The sequence below is a fragment of the Salvelinus fontinalis genome, chromosome 11 (genome assembly GCF_029448725.1).
Source record: "Salvelinus fontinalis isolate EN_2023a chromosome 11, ASM2944872v1, whole genome shotgun sequence".
Lineage (NCBI taxonomy): Eukaryota > Metazoa > Chordata > Actinopteri > Salmoniformes > Salmonidae > Salvelinus > Salvelinus fontinalis.
The window spans coordinates 58,862,983-58,880,671 of NC_074675.1; positions in this window are offsets into that span (position 1 = coordinate 58,862,983).

The window sequence follows — 17,689 nt, forward strand, 5'->3', positions numbered from 1 at the left end:
CACTCCATGTTCTGTGTAACAAATTTATTTTCCTATGTAGTACACTTTTCAACTTGCCCCCGAATGTATCAATGAAGGTAGAGAAATGGACGGAGGTGGAGAAATGGAGGGAGGAAGATGGAGAGATGGAGGGGAAGTGGAGAGAGGTTCTAGTTAGAGGATGGAGAGAGGTTCTGGTTGGAGAGAGGTTCTGGTTAGAGGTTGGAGAGAGGTTCTGGTTAGAGGTTGGAGAGAGGTTCTGGTTAGAGGATGGGGAGAGGTTCTGGTTAGAGGATGGAGAGAGGTTCTGGTTAGAGGTTGGAGAGAGGTTCTGGTTAGAGGATGGAGAGAGGTTCTGGTTAGAGGATGGAGAGAGGGTCTGGTTAGAGGAAGGAGAGAGGTTCTGGTTAGAGGATGGAGAGAGGTTCTGGTTAGAGGATGGAGAGAGGTTCTGGTTAGAGGATGGAGAGAGGTTCTGGTTAGAGGTTCTGGTTAGAGGTTCTGGTTAGAGGATGGGGAGAGGTTCTGGTTAGAGGATGGAGAGAGGTTCTGGTTAGAGGTTGGAGAGAGGTTCTGGTTAGAGGATGGGGAGAGGTTCTGGTTAGAGGATGGAGAGAGGTTCTGGTTAGAGGATGGAGAGAGGTTCTGGTTAGAGGATGGAGAGAGGTTCTGGTTAGAGGATGGAGAGAGGTTCTGGTTAGAGGATGGGGAGAGGTTCTGGTTAGAGGATGGAGAGAGGTTCTGGTTAGAGGATGGAGAGAGGTTCTGGTTAGAGGATGGAGAGAGGTTCTGGTTGGAGAGAGGTTCTGGTTAGAGGATGGAGAGAGGTTCTGGTTAGAGGTTGGAGAGAGGTTCTGGTTAGAGGATGGAGAGAGGTTCTGGTTAGAGAGAGGTTCTGGTTAGAGGATGGAGAGAGGTTCTGGTTAGAGGATGGGGAGAGGTTCTGGTTAGAGGATGGGGAGAGGTTCTGGTTAGAGAGAGGTTCTGGTTAGAGGTTGGAGAGAGGTTCTGGTTAGAGGATGGAGAGAGGTTCTGGTTAGAGGAGGGAGAGAGGTTCTGGTTAGAGGATGGAGAGAGGTTCTGGTTAGAGGTTGGAGAGAGGTTCTGGTTAGAGGATGGAGAGAGGTTCTGGTTAGAGGATGGAGAGAGGTTCTGGTTGGAGGATGGAGAGAGGTTCTGGTTAGAGGATGGAGAGAGGTTCTGGTTAGAGGATGGAGAGAGGTTCTGGTTAGAGGATGGAGAGAGGTTCTGGTTGAAGGATGGAGAGAGGTTCTGGTTAGAGAGAGGTTCTGGTTAGAGGAGGGAGAGAGGTTCTGGTTAGAGGTTGGAGAGAGGTTCTTGTTAGAGGATGGAGAGAGGTTCTGGTTAGAGGATGGAGAGAGGTTCTGGTTAGAGGATGGAGAGAGGTTCTGGTTAGAGGATGGAGAGAGGTTCTGGTTAGAGGATGGAGAGAGGTTCTGGTTAGAGGATGGAGAGAGGTTCTGGTTAGAGGTTGGAGAGAGGTTCTTGTTAGAGGATGGGGAGAGGTTCTGGTTAGAGGATGGAGAGAGGTTCTGGTTAGAGGTTGGAGAGAGGTTCTGGTTAGAGGATGGAGAGAGGTTCTGGTTAGAGGATGGAGAGAGGTTCTGGTTAGAGGATGGGGAGAGGTTCTGGTTGGAGGATGGAGAGAGGTTCTGGTTAGAGGATGGAGAGAGGTTCTGGTTAGAGGATGGAGAGAGGTTCTGGTTAGAGGATGGAGAGAGGTTCTGGTTAGAGGATGGGGAGAGGTTCTGGTTAGAGGATGGAGAGAGGTTCTGGTTAGAGGATGGAGAGAGGTTCTGGTTAGAGGATGGAGAGAGGTTCTGGTTAGAGGATGGAGAGAGGTTCTGGTTAGAGGATGGAGAGAGGTTCTGGTTAGAGGTTCTGGTTAGAGGTTCTGGTTAGAGGTTCTGGTTAGAGGATGGAGAGAGGTTCTGGTTAGAGGATGGAGAGAGGTTCTGGTTAGAGGATGGAGAGAGGTTCTGGTTAGAGGATGGGGAGAGGTTCTGGTTAGAGGATGGAGAGAGGTTCTGGTTAGAGGATGGGGAGAGGTTCTGGTTAGAGAGAGGTTCTGGTTAGAGGATGGAGAGAGGTTCTGGTTAGAGGATGGGGAGAGGTTCTGGTTAGAGAGAGGTTCTGGTTAGAGGATGGAGAGAGGTTCTGGTTAGAGGTTCTGGTTAGAGGATGGAGAGAGGTTCTGGTTAGAGGATGGAGAGAGGTTCTGGTTAGAGGATCGGGAGAGGTTCTGGTTAGAGGATGGAGAGAGGTTCTGGTTAGAGGATGGGGAGAGGTTCTGGTTAGAGAGAGGTTCTGGTTAGAGGATGGAGAGAGGTTCTGGTTAGAGGATGGGGAGAGGTTCTGGTTAGAGAGAAGTTCTGGTTAGAGGATGGAGAGAGGTTCTGGTTAGAGGATGGAGAGAGGTTCTGGTTAGAGGTTCTGGTTAGAGGATGGAGAGAGGTTCTGGTTAGAGGATGGAGAGAGGTTCTGGTTAGAGGATGGAGAGAGGTTCTGGTTAGAGGATGGAGAGAGGAGGTTCTGGTTAGAGGATGGAGAGAGGTTCTGGTTAGAGGTTCTGGTTAGAGGATGGAGAGAGGTTCTGGTTAGAGGATGGAGAGAGGTTCTGGTTAGAGGTTGGAGAGAGGTTCTGGTTAGAGGATGGGGAGAGGTTCTGGTTAGAGGATGGAGAGAGGTTCTGGTTAGAGAGAGGTTCTGGTTAGAGAATGGAGAGAGGTTCTGGTTAGCGGATGGAGAGAGGTTCTGGTTAGAGGATGGAGAGAGGTTCTGGTTAGAGGATGGAGAGAGGTTCTGGTTGGAGAGAGGTTCTGGTTAGAGGATGGAGAGAGGTTCTGGTTAGAGGATGGAGAGAGGTTCTGGTTGGAGAGAGATTCTGGTTAGAGGTTGGAGAGAGGTTCTGGTTAGAGGTTGGAGAGAGGTTCTGGTTAGAGGATTGAGAGAGGTTCTGGTTAGAGGATGGAGAGAGGTTCTGGTTGGAGAGAGGTTCTGGTTAGAGGTTGGAGAGAGGTTCTGGTTAGAGGTTGGAGAGAGGTTCTGGTTAGAGAATTGAGATAGGTTCTGGTTAGAGGATGGAGAGAGGTTCTGGTTAGAGGTTGGAGAGAGGTTCTGGTTAGAGGATTGAGAGAGGTTCTGGTTAGAGGATGGAGAGAGGTTCTGGTTGGAGAGAGGTTCTGGTTAGAGGTTGGAGAGAGGTTCTGGTTGGAGAGAGGTTCTGGTTGGAGAGAGGTTCTGGTTAGAGAGAGGTTCTGGTTAGAGAGAGGTTCTGGTTAGAGGATGGAGAGAGGTTCTGGTTAGAGGATGGGGAGAGGTTCTGGTTAGAGGATGGAGAGAGGTTCTGGTTAGAGGAAGGGGAGAGGTTCTGGTTGGAGAGAGGTTCAGGTTAGAGGATGGAGAGGGGTTCTGGTTAGAGGTTGGAGAGAGGTTCTGGTTAGAGGATGGAGAGAGGTTCTGGTTAGAGAGAGGTTCTGGTTAGAGGTTGGAGAGAGGTTCTGGTTAGAGGATGGAGAGAGGTTCTGGTTAGAGGATGGAGAGAGGTTCTGGTTAGAGGATGGAGAGAGGTTCTGGTTAGAGGATGGGGAGAGGTTCTGGTTAGAGGATGGAGAGAGGTTCTGGTTAGAGGATGGAGAGAGGTTCTGGTTAGAGGATGGAGAGAGGTTCTGGTTAGAGGTTCTGGTTAGAGGATGGAGAGAGGTTCTGGTTAGAGGATGGAGAGAGGTTCTGGTTAGAGAGAGATTCTGGTTAGAGGATGGGGAGAGGTTCTGGTTAGAGGATGGGGAGAGGTTCTGGTTATAGGATGGAGAGAGGTTCTGGTTAGAGAGAGGTTCTGGTTAGAGGATGGAGAGAGGTTCTGGTTAGAGAGAGGTTCTGGTTAGAGGATGGAGAGAGGTTCTGGTTGGAGGATGGAGAGAGGTTCTGGTTAGAGGATGGAGAGAGGTTCTGGTTAGAGGATGGAGAGAGGTTCTGGTTAGAGGATGGAGAGAGGTTCTGGTTAGAGGATGGAGAGAGGTTCTGGTTAGAGGATGGAGAGAGGTTCTGGTTAGAGGATGGAGAGAGGTTCTGGTTAGAGGATGGAGAGAGGTTCTGGTTAGAGGTTGGAGAGAGGTTCTGGTTAGAGGATGGAGAGAGGTTCTGGTTAGAGGATGGAGAGAGGTTCTGGTTAGAGAGAGGTTCTGGCTAGAGGATGGAGAGAGGTTCTGGTTAGAGGATGGGGAGAGGTTCTGGTTAGAGGTTCTGGTTAGAGGTTCTGGTTAGAGGTTCTGGTTAGAGGATGGAGAGAGGTTCTGGTTAGAGGATGGAGAGAGGTTCTGGTTAGAGGATGGAGAGAGGTTCTGGTTAGAGGATGGAGAGAGGTTCTGGTTAGAGGATCGGGAGAGGTTCTGGTTAGAGGATGGAGAGAGGTTCTGGTTAGAGGTTGGAGAGAGGTTCTGGTTAGAGGATGGAGAGAGGTTCTGGTTAGAGGATGGGGAGAGGTTCTGGTTAGAGAGAGGTTCTGGTTAGAGGATGGAGAGAGGTTCTGGTTAGAGGATGGAGAGAGGTTCTGGTTAGAGGTTCTGGTTAGAGGATGGAGAGAGGTTCTGGTTAGAGGATGGAGAGAGGTTCTGGTTAGAGGATGGAGAGAGGTTCTGGTTAGAGGATGGAGAGAGGAGGTTCTGGTTAGAGGATGGAGAGAGGTTCTGGTTAGAGGATGGGGAGAGGTTCTGGTTAGAGGATGGAGAGAGGTTCTGGTTAGAGAGAGGTTCTGGTTAGAGAATGGAGAGAGGTTCTGGTTAGCGGATGGAGAGAGGTTCTGGTTAGAGGATGGAGAGAGGTTCTGGTTAGAGGATGGAGAGAGGTTCTGGTTAGAGGATGGAGAGAGGTTCTGGTTGGAGAGAGGTTCTGGTTAGAGGATGGAGAGAGGTTCTGGTTAGAGGATGGAGAGAGGTTCTGGTTAGAGGATGGGGAGAGGTTCTGGTTGGAGAGAGGTTCTGGTTAGAGGACGGAGAGAGGTTCTGGTTAGAGAGAGGTTCTGGTTAGAGGATGGGGAGAGGTTCTGGTTAGAGGATGGAGAGAGGTTCTGGTTAGAGGATGGAGAGAGGTTCTGGTTGGAGAGAGATTCTGGTTAGAGGTTGGAGAGAGGTTCTGGTTAGAGGTTGGAGAGAGGTTCTGGTTAGAGGATTGAGAGAGGTTCTGGTTAGAGGATGGAGAGAGGTTCTGGTTGGAGAGAGGTACTGGTTAGAGGTTGGAGAGAGGTTCTGGTTAGAGGTTGGAGAGAGGTTCTGGTTAGAGGATTGAGAGAGGTTCTGGTTAGAGGATGGAGAGAGGTTCTGGTTAGAGGTTGGAGAGAGGTTCTGGTTAGAGGATTGAGAGAGGTTCTGGTTAGAGGATGGAGAGAGGTTCTGGTTGGAGAGAGGTTCTGGTTAGAGGTTGGAGAGAGGTTCTGGTTGGAGAGAGGTTCTGGTTGGAGAGAGGTTCTGGTTAGAGGATGGAGAGAGGTTCTGGTTAGAGGATGGAGAGCGGTTCTGGTTAGAGGATGGGGAGAGTTTCTGGTTAGAGGATGGAGAGAGGTTCTGGTTAGAGGAAGGGGAGAGGTTCTGGTTGGAGAGAGGTTCTGGTTAGAGGATGGAGAGGGGTTCTGGTTAGAGGTTGGAGAGAGGTTCTGGTTAGAGGATGGAGAGAGGTTCTGGTTAGAGAGAGGTTCTGGTTAGAGGTTGGAGAGAGGTTCTGGTTAGAGGATGGGGAGAGGTTCTGGTTAGAGGATGGAGAGAGGTTCTGGTTAGAGGATGGAGAGAGGTTCTGGTTAGAGGATGGAGAGAGGTTCTGGTTAGAGGTTCTGGTTAGAGGATGGGGAGAGGTTCTGGTTAGAGGATGGAGAGAGGTTCTGGTTAGAGAGAGGTTCTGGTTAGAGGATGGAGAGAGGTTCTGGTTAGAGAGAGGTTCTGGTTAGAGGATGGAGAGAGGTTCTGGTTGGAGGATGGAGAGAGGTTCTGGTTAGAGGATGGAGAGAGGTTCTGGTTAGAGGATGGAGAGAGGTTCTGGTTAGAGGATGGAGAGAGGTTCTGGTTAGAGGATGGAGAGAGGTTCTGGTTAGAGGATGGAGAGAGGTTCTGGTTAGAGAGAGGTTCTGGTTAGAGGATGGAGAGAGGTTCTGGTTGGAGGATGGAGAGAGGTTCTGGTTAGAGGATGGAGAGAGGTTCTGGTTAGAGGATGGAGAGAGGTTCTGGTTGGAGAGAGGTTCTGGTTACAGGATGGAGAGAGGTTCTGGTTAGAGGATGGAGAGAGGTTCTGGTTAGAGGATGGAGAGAGGTTCTGTTTGGAGAGAGGTTCTGGTTAGAGGATGGAGAGAGGTTCTGGTTAGAGGATGGAGAGAGGTTCTGGTTAGAGGATGGAGAGAGGTTCTGGTTAGAGGATGGAGAGAGGTTCTGGTTAGAGGTTGGAGAGAGGTTCTGGTTAGAGGATGGGGAGAGGTTCTGGTTAGAGGATGGGGAGAGGTTCTGGTTAGAGGATGGAGAGAGGTTCTGGTTAGAGGATGGAGAGAGGTTCTGGTTAGAGAGAGGTTCTGGTTAGAGGTTGGAGAGAGGTTCTGGTTAGAGGATGGAGAGAGGTTCTGGTTAGAGAGAGGTTCTGGTTAGAGAGAGGTTCTGGTTAGCGGATGGAGAGAGGTTCTGGTTAGAGGATGGAGAGAGGTTCTGGTTAGAGGTTGGAGAGAGGTTCTGGTTAGAGGATGGAGAGAGGTTCTGGTTAGAGAGAGGTTCTGGTTAGAGGTTGGAGAGAGGTTCTGGTCAGAGGATGGAGAGAGGTTCTGGTTAGAGAGAGGTTCTGGTTAGAGGTTGGAGAGAGGTTCTGGTTAGAGGATGGAGAGAGGTTCTGTTTAGAGGATGGGGAGAGGTTCTGGTTGGAGAGAGGTTCTGGTTAGAGGATGGAGAGAGGTTCTGGTTAGAGGATGGAGAGAGGTTCTGGTTAGAGGATGGGGAGAGGTTCTGGTTGGAGAGAGGTTCTGGTTAGAGGATGGAGAGAGGTTCTGGTTAGAGGATGGAGAGATGGAGGGAGGTTCTGGTTAGAGAGAGGTTCTGGTTAGAGGATGGAGAGAGGTTCTGGTTAGAGAGAGGTTCTGGTTAAAGAGAGGTTCTGGTTAGAGAGAGGTTCTGGTTAGCGAGAGGTTCTGGTTAGAGAGAGGTTCTGGTTAGAGGGTGTAGAGAGGTTCTGGTTAGAGGATAGAGAGAGGTTCTGGTTAGAGGATAGAGAGAGGTTCTGGTTAGAGGTTCTGGTTAGAGGATGGAGAGAGGTTCTGGTTAGAGGTTGGAGAGAGGTTCTGGTTAGAGAGAGGTTCTGGTTAGAGGATGGAGAGAGGTTCTGGTTAGAGAGAGGTTATGGTTAGAGGATGGAGAGAGGTTCGGGTTAGAGAGAGGTTCTGGTTAGAGGATGGAGAGAGGTTCTGGTTAGAGAGAGGTTCTGGTTAGAGGATGGGGAGAGGTTCTGGTTAGAGGATGGAGAGAGGTTCTGGTTAGAGGATGGAGAGATGGAGGGAGGTTCTGGTTAGAGAGAGGTTCTGGTTAGAGGATGGAGAGAGGTTCTGGTTAGAGGATGGAGAGAGGTTCTGGTTAGAGGGTGGAGAGAGGTTCTGGTTAGAGGATGGAGAGAGGTTCTGGTTAGAGGATGGAGAGAGGTTCTGGTTAGAGGATGGGGAGAGGTTCTGGTTAGAGGATGGAGAGAGGTTCTGGTTGGAGAGAGGTTCTGGTTAGAGGATGGAGAGAGGTTCTGGTTAGAGGATGGAGAGAGGTTCTGGTTAGAGGATGGAGAGAGGTTCTGGTTAGAGGATGGAGAGAGGTCCTGGTTAGAGGATAGAGAGAGGTTCTGGTTAGAGGATGGAGAGGTGGAGGGAGGTTCTGGTTAGAGGATGGAGAGAGGTTCTGGTTAGAGAGAGGTTCTGGTTAGAGGATGGAGAGAGGTTCTGGTTAGAGGATGGAGAGAGGTTCTGGTTAGAGGATGGAGAGAGGTTCTGGTTAGAGGATGGAGAGAGGTCCTGGTTAGAGGATAGAGAGAGGTTCTGGTTAGAGGATGGAGAGGTGGAGAGAGGTTCTGGTTAGAGGATGGAGAGAGGTTCTGGTTAGAGAGAGGTTCTGGTTAGAGAGAGGTTCTGGTTAGAGGATGGGGAGAGGTTCTGGTTAGAGAGAGGTTCTGGTTAGAGGTTGGAGAGAGGTTCTGGTTAGAGGATGGAGAGAGGTTCTGTTTAGAGGATGGGGAGAGGTTCTGGTTGGAGAGAGGTTCTGGTTAGAGGATGGAGAGAGGTTCTGGTTAGAGGATGGAGAGATGGAGGGAGGTTCTGGTTAGAGAGAGGTTCTGGTTAGAGGATGGAGAGAGGTTCTGGTTAGAGAGAGGTTCTGGTTAAAGAGAGGTTCTGGTTAGAGAGAGGTTCTGGTTAGCGAGAGGTTCTGGTTAGAGAGAGGTTCTGGTTAGAGGGTGTAGAGAGGTTCTGGTTAGAGGATAGAGAGAGGTTCTGGTTAGAGGATAGAGAGAGGTTCTGGTTAGAGGTTCTGGTTAGAGGATGGAGAGAGGTTCTGGTTAGAGGTTGGAGAGAGGTTCTGGTTAGAGAGAGGTTCTGGTTAGAGGATGGAGAGAGGTTCTGGTTAGAGAGAGGTTATGGTTAGAGGATGGAGAGAGGTTCGGGTTAGAGAGAGGTTCTGGTTAGAGGATGGAGAGAGGTTCTGGTTAGAGAGAGGTTCTGGTTAGAGGATGGGGAGAGGTTCTGGTTAGAGGATGGAGAGAGGTTCTGGTTAGAGGATGGAGAGATGGAGGGAGGTTCTGGTTAGAGAGAGGTTCTGGTTAGAGGATGGAGAGAGGTTCTGGTTAGAGGATGGAGAGAGGTTCTGGTTAGAGGGTGGAGAGAGGTTCTGGTTAGAGGATGGAGAGAGGTTCTGGTTAGAGGATGGAGAGAGGTTCTGGTTAGAGGATGGGGAGAGGTTCTGGTTAGAGGATGGGGAGAGGTTCTGGTTGGAGAGAGGTTCTGGTTAGAGGATGGAGAGAGGTTCTGGTTAGAGGATGGAGAGAGGTTCTGGTTAGAGGATGGAGAGAGGTTCTGGTTAGAGGATGGAGAGAGGTCCTGGTTAGAGGATAGAGAGAGGTTCTGGTTAGAGGATGGAGAGGTGGAGGGAGGTTCTGGTTAGAGGATGGAGAGAGGTTCTGGTTAGAGAGAGGTTCTGGTTAGAGGATGGAGAGAGGTTCTGGTTAGAGGATGGAGAGAGGTTCTGGTTAGAGGATGGAGAGAGGTTCTGGTTAGAGGATGGAGAGAGGTCCTGGTTAGAGGATAGAGAGAGGTTCTGGTTAGAGGATGGAGAGGTGGAGAGAGGTTCTGGTTAGAGGATGGAGAGAGGTTCTGGTTAGAGAGAGGTTCTGGTTAGAGAGAGGTTCTGGTTAGAGGATGGGGAGAGGTTCTGGTTAGAGGATGGGGAGAGGTTCTGGTTATAGGATGGAGAGAGGTTCTGGTTAGAGAGAGGTTCTGGTTAGAGGATGGAGAGAAGTTCTGGTTAGAGAGAGGTTCTGGTTAGAGGATGGAGAGAGGTTCTGGTTGGAGGATGGAGAGAGGTTCTGGTTAGAGGATGGAGAGAGGTTCTGGTTAGAGGATGGAGAGAGGTTCTGGTTATAGGATGGAGAGAGGTTCTGGTTAGAGGATGGAGAGAGGTTCTGGTTAGAGGATGGAGAGAGGTTCTGGTTAGAGGATGGAGAGAGGTTCTGGTTAGAGGATGGAGAGAGGTTCTGGTTAGAGGTTGGAGAGAGGTTCTGGTTAGAGGATGGAGAGAGGTTCTGGTTAGAGGATGGAGAGAGGTTCTGGTTAGAGAGAGGTTCTGGTTAGAGGATGGAGAGAGGTTCTGGTTAGAGGATGGGGAGAGGTTCTGGTTAGAGGTTCTGGTTAGAGGTTCTGGTTAGAGGTTCTGGTTAGAGGATGGAGAGAGGTTCTGGTTAGAGGATGGAGAGAGGTTCTGGTTAGAGGATGGAGAGAGGTTCTGGTTAGAGGATGGAGAGAGGTTCTGGTTAGAGGATCGGGAGAGCTTCTGGTTAGAGGATGGAGAGAGGTTCTGGTTAGAGGTTGGAGAGAGGTTCTGGTTAGAGGATGGAGAGAGGTTCTGGTTAGAGGATGGGGAGAGGTTCTGGTTAGAGAGAGGTTCTGGTTAGAGGATGGAGAGAGGTTCTGGTTAGAGGTTCTGGTTAGAGAGAGGTTCTGGTTAGAGGATGGAGAGAGGTTCTGGTTAGAGGATGAAGAGAGGTTCTGGTTAGAGGATGGAGAGAGGTTCTGGTTAGAGGATGGAGAGAGGAGGTTCTGGTTAGAGGATGGAGAGAGGTTCTGGTTAGAGGATGGGGAGAGGTTCTGGTTAGAGGATGGAGAGAGGTTCTGGTTAGAGAGAGGTTCTGGTTAGAGAATGGAGAGAGGTTCTGGTTAGCGGATGGAGAGAAGTTCTGGTTAGAGGATGGAGAGAGGTTCTGGTTAGAGGATGGAGAGAGGTTCTGGTTGGAGAGAGGTTCTGGTTAGAGGATGGAGAGAGGTTCTGGTTAGAGGATGGGGAGAGGTTCTGGTTGGAGAGAGGTTCTGGTTAGAGGACGGAGAGAGTTTCTGGTTAGAGAGAGGTTCTGGTTAGAGGATGGGGAGAGGTTCTGGTTAGAGGATGGAGAGAGGTTCTGGTTAGAGGATGGAGAGAGGTTCTGGTTGGAGAGAGATTCTGGTTAGAGGTTGGAGAGAGCTTCTGGTTAGAGGTTGGAGAGAGGTTCTGGTTAGAGGATTGAGAGAGGTTCTGGTTAGAGGATGGAGAGAGGTTCTGGTTGGAGAGAGGTACTGGTTAGAGGTTGGAGAGAGGTTCTGGTTAGAGGTTGGAGAGAGGTTCTGGTTAGAGGATTGAGAGAGGTTCTGGTTAGAGGATGGAGAGAGGTTCTGGTTAGAGGTTGGAGAGAGGTTCTGGTTAGAGGATTGAGAGAGGTTCTGGGTAGAGGATGGAGAGAGGTTCTGGTTGGAGAGAGGTTCTGGTTAGAGGTTGGAGAGAGGTTCTGGTTGGAGAGAGGTTCTGGTTGGAGAGAGGTTCTGGTTAGAGGATGGAGAGAGGTTCTGGTTAGAGGATGGAGAGAGGTTCTGGTTAGAGGATGGGGAGAGGTTCTGGTTAGAGGATGGAGAGAGATTCTGGTTAGAGGAAGGGGAGAGGTTCTGGTTGGAGAGAGGTTCTGGTTAGAGGATGGAGAGGGGTTCTGGTTAGAGGTTGGAGAGAGGTTCTGGTTAGAGGATGGAGAGAGGTTCTGGTTAGAGGATGGAGAGAGGTTCTGGTTAGAGGATGGAGAGAGGTTCTGGTTAGAGGATGGGGAGAGGTTCTGGTTAGAGGATGGAGAGAGGTTCTGGTTACAGGATGGAGAGAGGTTCTGGTTAGAGGATGGAGAGAGGTTCTGGTTAGAGGTTCTGGTTAGAGGATGGAGAGAGGTTGTGGTTAGAGAGAGGTTCTGGTTAGAGGATGGGGAGAGGTTCTGGTTAGAGGATGGGGAGAGGTTCTGGTTAGAGGATGGAGAGAGATTCTGGTTAGAGAGAGGTTCTGGTTAGAGGATGGAGAGAGGTTCTGGTTAGAGAGAGGTTCTGGTTAGAGGATGGAGAGAGGTTCTGGTTGGAGGATGGAGAGAGGTTCTGGTTAGAGGATGGTGAGAGGTTCTGGTTAGAGGATGGAGAGAGGTTCTGGTTAGAGGATGGAGAGAGGTTCTGGTTAGAGGATGGAGAGAGGTTCTGGTTAGAGGATGGAGAGAGGTTCTGGTTAGAGAGAGGTTCTGGTTAGAGGATGGAGAGAGGTTCTGGTTGGAGGATGGAGAGAGGTTCTGGTTAGAGGATGGAGAAAGGTTCTGGTTAGAGGATGGAGAGAGGTTCTGGTTAGAGGATGGAGAGAGGTTCTGGTTGGAGAGAGGTTCTGGTTACAGGATGGAGAGAGGTTCTGGTTGGAGGATGGAGAGAGGTTCTGGTTAGAGGATGGAGAGAGGTTCTGGTTAGAGGATGGAGAGAGGTTCTGGTTAGAGGATGGAGAGAGGTTCTGGTTAGAGGATGGAGAGAGGTTCTGGTTAGAGGATGGAGAGAGGCTCTGGTTAGAGGTTGGAGAGAGGTTCTGGTTAGAGGATGGGGAGAGGTTCTGGTTAGAGGATGGGGAGAGGTTCTGGTTAGAGGATGGAGAGAGGTTCTGGTTAGAGGATGGAGAGAGGTTCTGGTTAGAGAGAGGTTCTGGTTAGAGGTTGGAGAGAGGTTCTGGTTAGAGGATGGAGAGAGGTTCTGGTTAGAGAGAGGTTCTGGTTAGAGAGAGGTTCTGGTTAGAGGATGGAGAGAGGTTCTGGTTAGAGGATGGAGAGAGGTTCTGGTTAGAGGTTGGAGAGAGGTTCTGGTTAGAGAGAGGTTCTGGTTAGAGGTTGGAGAGAGGTTCTGGTTAGAGGATGGAGAGAGGTTCTGTTTAGAGGATGGGGAGAGGTTCTGGTTGGAGAGAGGTTCTGGTTAGAGGATGGAGAGAGGTTCTGGTTAGAGGATGGAGAGAGGTTCTGGTTAGAGGATGGGGAGAGGTTCTGGTTGGAGAGAGGTTCTGGTTAGAGGATGGAGAGAGGTTCTGGTTAGAGGATGGAGAGATGGAGGGAGGTTCTGGTTAGAGAGAGGTTCTGGTTAGAGGATGGAGAGAGGTTCTGGTTAGAGAGAGGTTCTGGTTAGAGAGAGGTTCTGGTTAGAGAGAGGTTCTGGTTAGCGAGAGGTTCTGGTTAGAGAGAGGTTCTGGTTAGAGGGTGTAGAGAGGTTCTGGTTAGAGGATAGAGAGAGGTTCTGGTTAGAGGATAGAGAGAGGTTCTGGTTAGAGGTTCTGGTTAGAGGATGGAGAGAGGTTCTGGTTAGAGGTTGGAGAGAGGTTCTGGTTAGAGAGAGGTTCTGGTTAGAGGATGGAGAGAGGTTCTGGTTAGAGAGAGGTTATGGTTAGAGGATGGAGAGAGGTTCGGGTTAGAGAGAGGTTCTGGTTAGAGGATGGAGAGAGGTTCTGGTTAGAGAGAGGTTCTGGTTAGAGGATGGAGAGAGGTTCTGGTTAGAGGATGGAGAGAGGTTCTGGTTAGAGGATGGAGAGAGGTTCTGGTTAGAGGATGGAGAGAGGTTCTGGTTAGAGGATGGGGAGAGGTTCTGGTTAGAGGATGGAGAGAGGTTCTGGTTAGAGAGAGGTTCTGGTTAGAGGATGGAGAGAGGTTCTGGTTAGAGAGAGGTTCTGGTTAGAGGATGGAGAGAGGTTCTGGTTAGAGGATGGAGAGAGGTTCTGGTTAGAGGTTGGGGAGAGGTTCTGGTTAGAGGATGGAGAGAGGTTCTGGTTAGAGGTTGGGGAGAGGTTCTGGTTAGAGGATGGAGAGAGGTTCTGGTTAGAGGATGGAGAGAGGTTCTGGTTAGAGAGAGGTTCTGGATGGAGAGAGGTTCTGGTTAGAGGATGGAGAGAGGTTCTGGTTAGAGGATGGAGAGAGGTTCTGGTTAGAGGATGGAGAGAGGTTCTGGTTAGAGGATGGAGAGAGGTTCTGGTTAGAGAGAGGTTCTGGTTAGAGGATGGAGAGAGGTTCTGGTTAGAGGATGGGGAGAGGTTCTGGTTAGAGGATGGAGAGAGGTTCTGGTTAGAGAGAGGTTCTGGTTAGAGGATGGAGAGAGGTTCTGGTTAGAGAGAGGTTCTGGTTAGAGGATGGAGAAAGGTTCTGGTTAGAGAGAGGTTCTGGTTAGAGGATGGAGAGAGGTTCTGGTTGGAGAGAGGTTCTGGTTAGAGGATGGAGAGAGGTTCTGGTTGGAGAGAGGTTCTGGTTAGAGGATGGAGAGAGGTTCTGGTTAGAGGATGGAGAGAGGTTCTGGTTAGAGGATGGAGAGAGGTTCTGGTTAGAGGATGGAGAGAGGTTCTGGTTAGAGAGAGGTTCTGGTTAGAGGATGGAGAGAGGTTCTGGTTAGAGAGAGGTTCTGGTTAGAGGATGGAGAGAGGTTCTGGTTAGAGAGAGGTTCTGGTTAGAGGATGGAGAGAGGTTCTGGTTAGAGAGAGGTTCTGGTTAGAGGATGGAGAGAGGTTCTGGTTGGAGAGAGGTTCTGGTTAGAGGATGGAGAGAGGTTCTGGTTAGAGGATGGAGAGAGGTTCTGGTTGGAGGATGGAGAGAGGTTCTGGTTAGAGGATGGAGAGAGGTTCTGGTTAGAGGATGGAGAGAGGTTCTGGTTAGAGGATGGAGAGAGGTTCTGGTTAGAGGATGGAGAGAGGTTCTGGTTAGAGGATGGAGAGAGGTTCTGGTTAGAGGATTGGGAGAGGTTCTGGTTAGAGGATGGGGAGAGGTTCTGGTTAGAGGATGGAGAGAGGTTCTGGTTAGAGGATGGAGAGAGGTTCTGGTTAGAGAGAGGTTCTGGTTAGAGGATGGAGAGAGGTTCTGGTTAGAGGATGGAGAGAGGTTCTGGTTAGAGGATGGAGAGGGGTTCTGGTTAGAGGATGGAGAGAGGTTCTGGTTAGAGGATGGAGAGAGGTTCTGGTTAGAGGATGGGGAGAGGTTCTGGTTAGAGGATGGAGAGAGGTTCTGGTTAGAGAGAGGTTCTGGTTAGAGGATGGAGAGAGGTTCTGGTTAGCGGATGGAGAGAGGTTCTGGTTAGAGGATGGAGAGAGGTTCTGGTTAGAGGATGGAGAGAGGTTCTGGTTAGAGGATGGAGAGAGGTTCTGGTTAGAGGATGGAGAGAGGTTCTGGTTAGAGGTTGGGGAGAGGTTCTGGTTAGAGGATGGAGAGAGGTTCTGGTTAGAGGATTGAGAGAGGTTCTGGTTAGAGAGAGGTTCTGGTTAGAGGATGGAGAGAGGTTCTGGTTAGCGGATGGAGAGAGGTTCTGGTTAGAGGATGGAGAGAGGTTCTGGTTAGAGGATGGAGAGAGGTTCTGGTTAGAGGATGGAGAGAGGTTCTGGTTAGAGGTTGGGGAGAGGTTCTGGTTAGAGGATGGAGAGAGGTTCTGGTTAGAGGATGGAGAGAGGTTCTGGTTAGAGGATGGAGAGAGGTTCTGGTTAGAGAGAGGTTCTGGTTAGAGTTTGGAGAGAGGTTCTGGATGGAGAGAGGTTCTGGTTAGAGGATGGAGAGAGGTTCTGGTTAGAGGATGGAGAGAGGTTCTGGTTAGAGAGAGGTTCTGGTTAGAGGATGGAGAGAGGTTCTGGTTAGAGGTTAGAGAGAGGTTCTGGTTAGAGGATGAGGAGAGGTTCTGGTTAGAGGATGGAGAGAGGTTCTGGTTAGAGAGAGGTTCTGGTTAGAGGATGGAGAGAGGTTCTGGTTAGAGAGAGGTTCTGGTTAGAGGATGGAGAGAGGTTCTGGTTAGAGAGAGGTTCTGGTTAGAGGATGGAGAGAGGTTCTGGATGGAGAGAGGTTCTGGTTGGAGAGAGGTTCTGGTTAGAGGTTGGAGAGAGGTTCTGGTTGGAGAGAGGTTCTGGTTAGAGGATGGAGAGAGGTTCTGGTTAGAGGATGGAGAGAGGTTCTGGTTAGAGGATGGAGAGAGGTTCTGGTTAGAGGATGGAGAGAGGTTCTGGTTAGAGGATGGAGAGAGGTTCTGGTTAGAGGATGGGGAGAGGTTCTGGTTAGAGGATGGGGAGAGGTTCTGGTTAGAGGATGGAGAGAGGTTCTGGTTAGAGGATGGAGAGAGGTTCTGGTTAGAGGATGGGGAGAGGTTCTGGTTAGAGGATGGTGAGAGGTTCTGGTTAGAGGTTGGAGAGAGGTTCTGGTTAGAGGATGGAGAGAGGTTCTGGTTAGAGGATGGAGAGAGGTTCTGGTTAGAGAGAGGTTCTGGTTAGAGGATGGAGAGGTGGAGGGAGGTTCTGGTTAGAGGATGGAGAGAGGTTCTGGTTAGAGGATGTGGAGAGGTTCTGGTTAGAGAGAGGTTCTGGTTAGAGGATGGAGAGAGGTTCTGGTTAGAGGATGGAGAGAGGTTCTGGTTAGAGGATGGAGAGAGGTTCTGGTTAGAGGATGGAGAGAGGTTCTGGTTAGAGGATGGAGAGAGGTTTTGGTTAGAGGATGGAGAGAGGTTCTGGTTAGAGGATGGGGAGAGGTTCTGGTTAGAGGATGGAGAGAGGTTCTGGTTAGAGAGAGGTTCTGGTTAGAGGATGGAGAGAGGTTCTGGTTAGCGGATGGAGAGAGGTTCTGGTTAGAGGATGGAGAGAGGTTCTGGTTAGAGGATGGAGAGAGGTTCTGGTTAGAGGATGGAGAGAGGTTCTGGTTAGAGGTTGGGGAGAGGTTCTGGTTAGAGGATGGAGAGAGGTTCTGGTTAGAGGATGGAGAGAGGTTCTGGTTAGAGAGAGGTTCTGGTTAGAGGATGGAGAGAGGTTCTGGATGGAGAGAGGTTCTGGTTAGAGGATGGAGAGAGGTTCTGGTTAGAGGATGGAGAGAGGTTCTGGTTGGAGGATGGAGAGAGGTTCTGGTTAGAGGATGGAGAGAGGTTCTGGTTAGAGGATGGAGAGAGGTTCTGGTTAGAGGATGGAGAGAGGTTCTGGTTAGAGAGAGGTTCTGGTTAGAGGATGGAGAGAGGTTCTGGTTGGAGAGAGGTTCTGGTTAGAGGATGGAGAGAGGTTCTGGTTAGAGGATGGAGAGAGGTTCTGGTTGGAGGATGGAGAGAGGTTCTGGTTAGAGGATGGAGAGAGGTTCTGGTTAGAGGATGGAGAGAGGTTCTGGTTAGAGGATGGAGAGAGGTTCTGGTTAGAGGATGGAGAGAGGTTCTGGTTAGAGGATGGAGAGAGGTTCTGGTTAGAGGATGGAGAGAGGTTCTGGTTAGAGGATGGGGAGAGGTTCTGGTTAGAGGATGGAGAGAGGTTCTGGTTAGAGGATGGAGAGAGGTTCTGGTTAGAGAGAGGTTCTGGTTAGAGGATGGAGAGAGGTTCTGGTTAGAGGATGGAGAGAGGTTCTGGTTAGAGGATGGAGAGGGGTTCTGGTTAGAGGATGGAGAGAGGTTCTGGTTAGAGGATGGAGAGAGGTTCTGGTTAGAGGATGGGGAGAGGTTCTGGTTAGAGGATGGAGAGAGGTTCTGGTTAGAGAGAGGTTCTGGTTAGAGGATGGAGAGAGGTTCTGGTTAGCGGATGGAGAGAGGTTCTGGTTAGAGGATGGAGAGAGGTTCTGGTTAGAGGATGGAGAGAGGTTCTGGTTAGAGGATGGAGAGAGGTTCTGGTTAGAGGATGGAGAGAGGTTCTGGTTAGAGGTTGGGGAGAGGTTCTGGTTAGAGGATGGAGAGAGGTTCTGGTTAGAGGATTGAGAGAGGTTCTGGTTAGAGAGAGGTTCTGGTTAGAGGATGGAGAGAGGTTCTGGTTAGAGGATGGAGAGAGGTTTTGGTTAGAGGATGGAGAGAGGTTCTGGTTAGAGGATGGGGAGAGGTTCTGGTTAGAGGATGGAGAGAGGTTCTGGTTAGAGAGAGGTTCTGGTTAGAGGATGGAGAGAGGTTCTGGTTAGCGGATGGAGAGAGGTTCTGGTTAGAGGATGGAGAGAGGTTCTGGTTAGAGGATGGAGAGAGGTTCTGGTTAGAGGATGGAGAGAGGTTCTGGTTAGAGGTTGGGGAGAGGTTCTGGTTAGAGGATGGAGAGAGGTTCTGGTTAGAGGATGGAGAGAGGTTCTGGTTAGAGAGAGGTTCTGGTTAGAGGATGGAGAGAGGTTCTGGATGGAGAGAGGTTCTGGTTAGAGGATGGAGAGAGGTTCTGGTTAGAGGATGGAG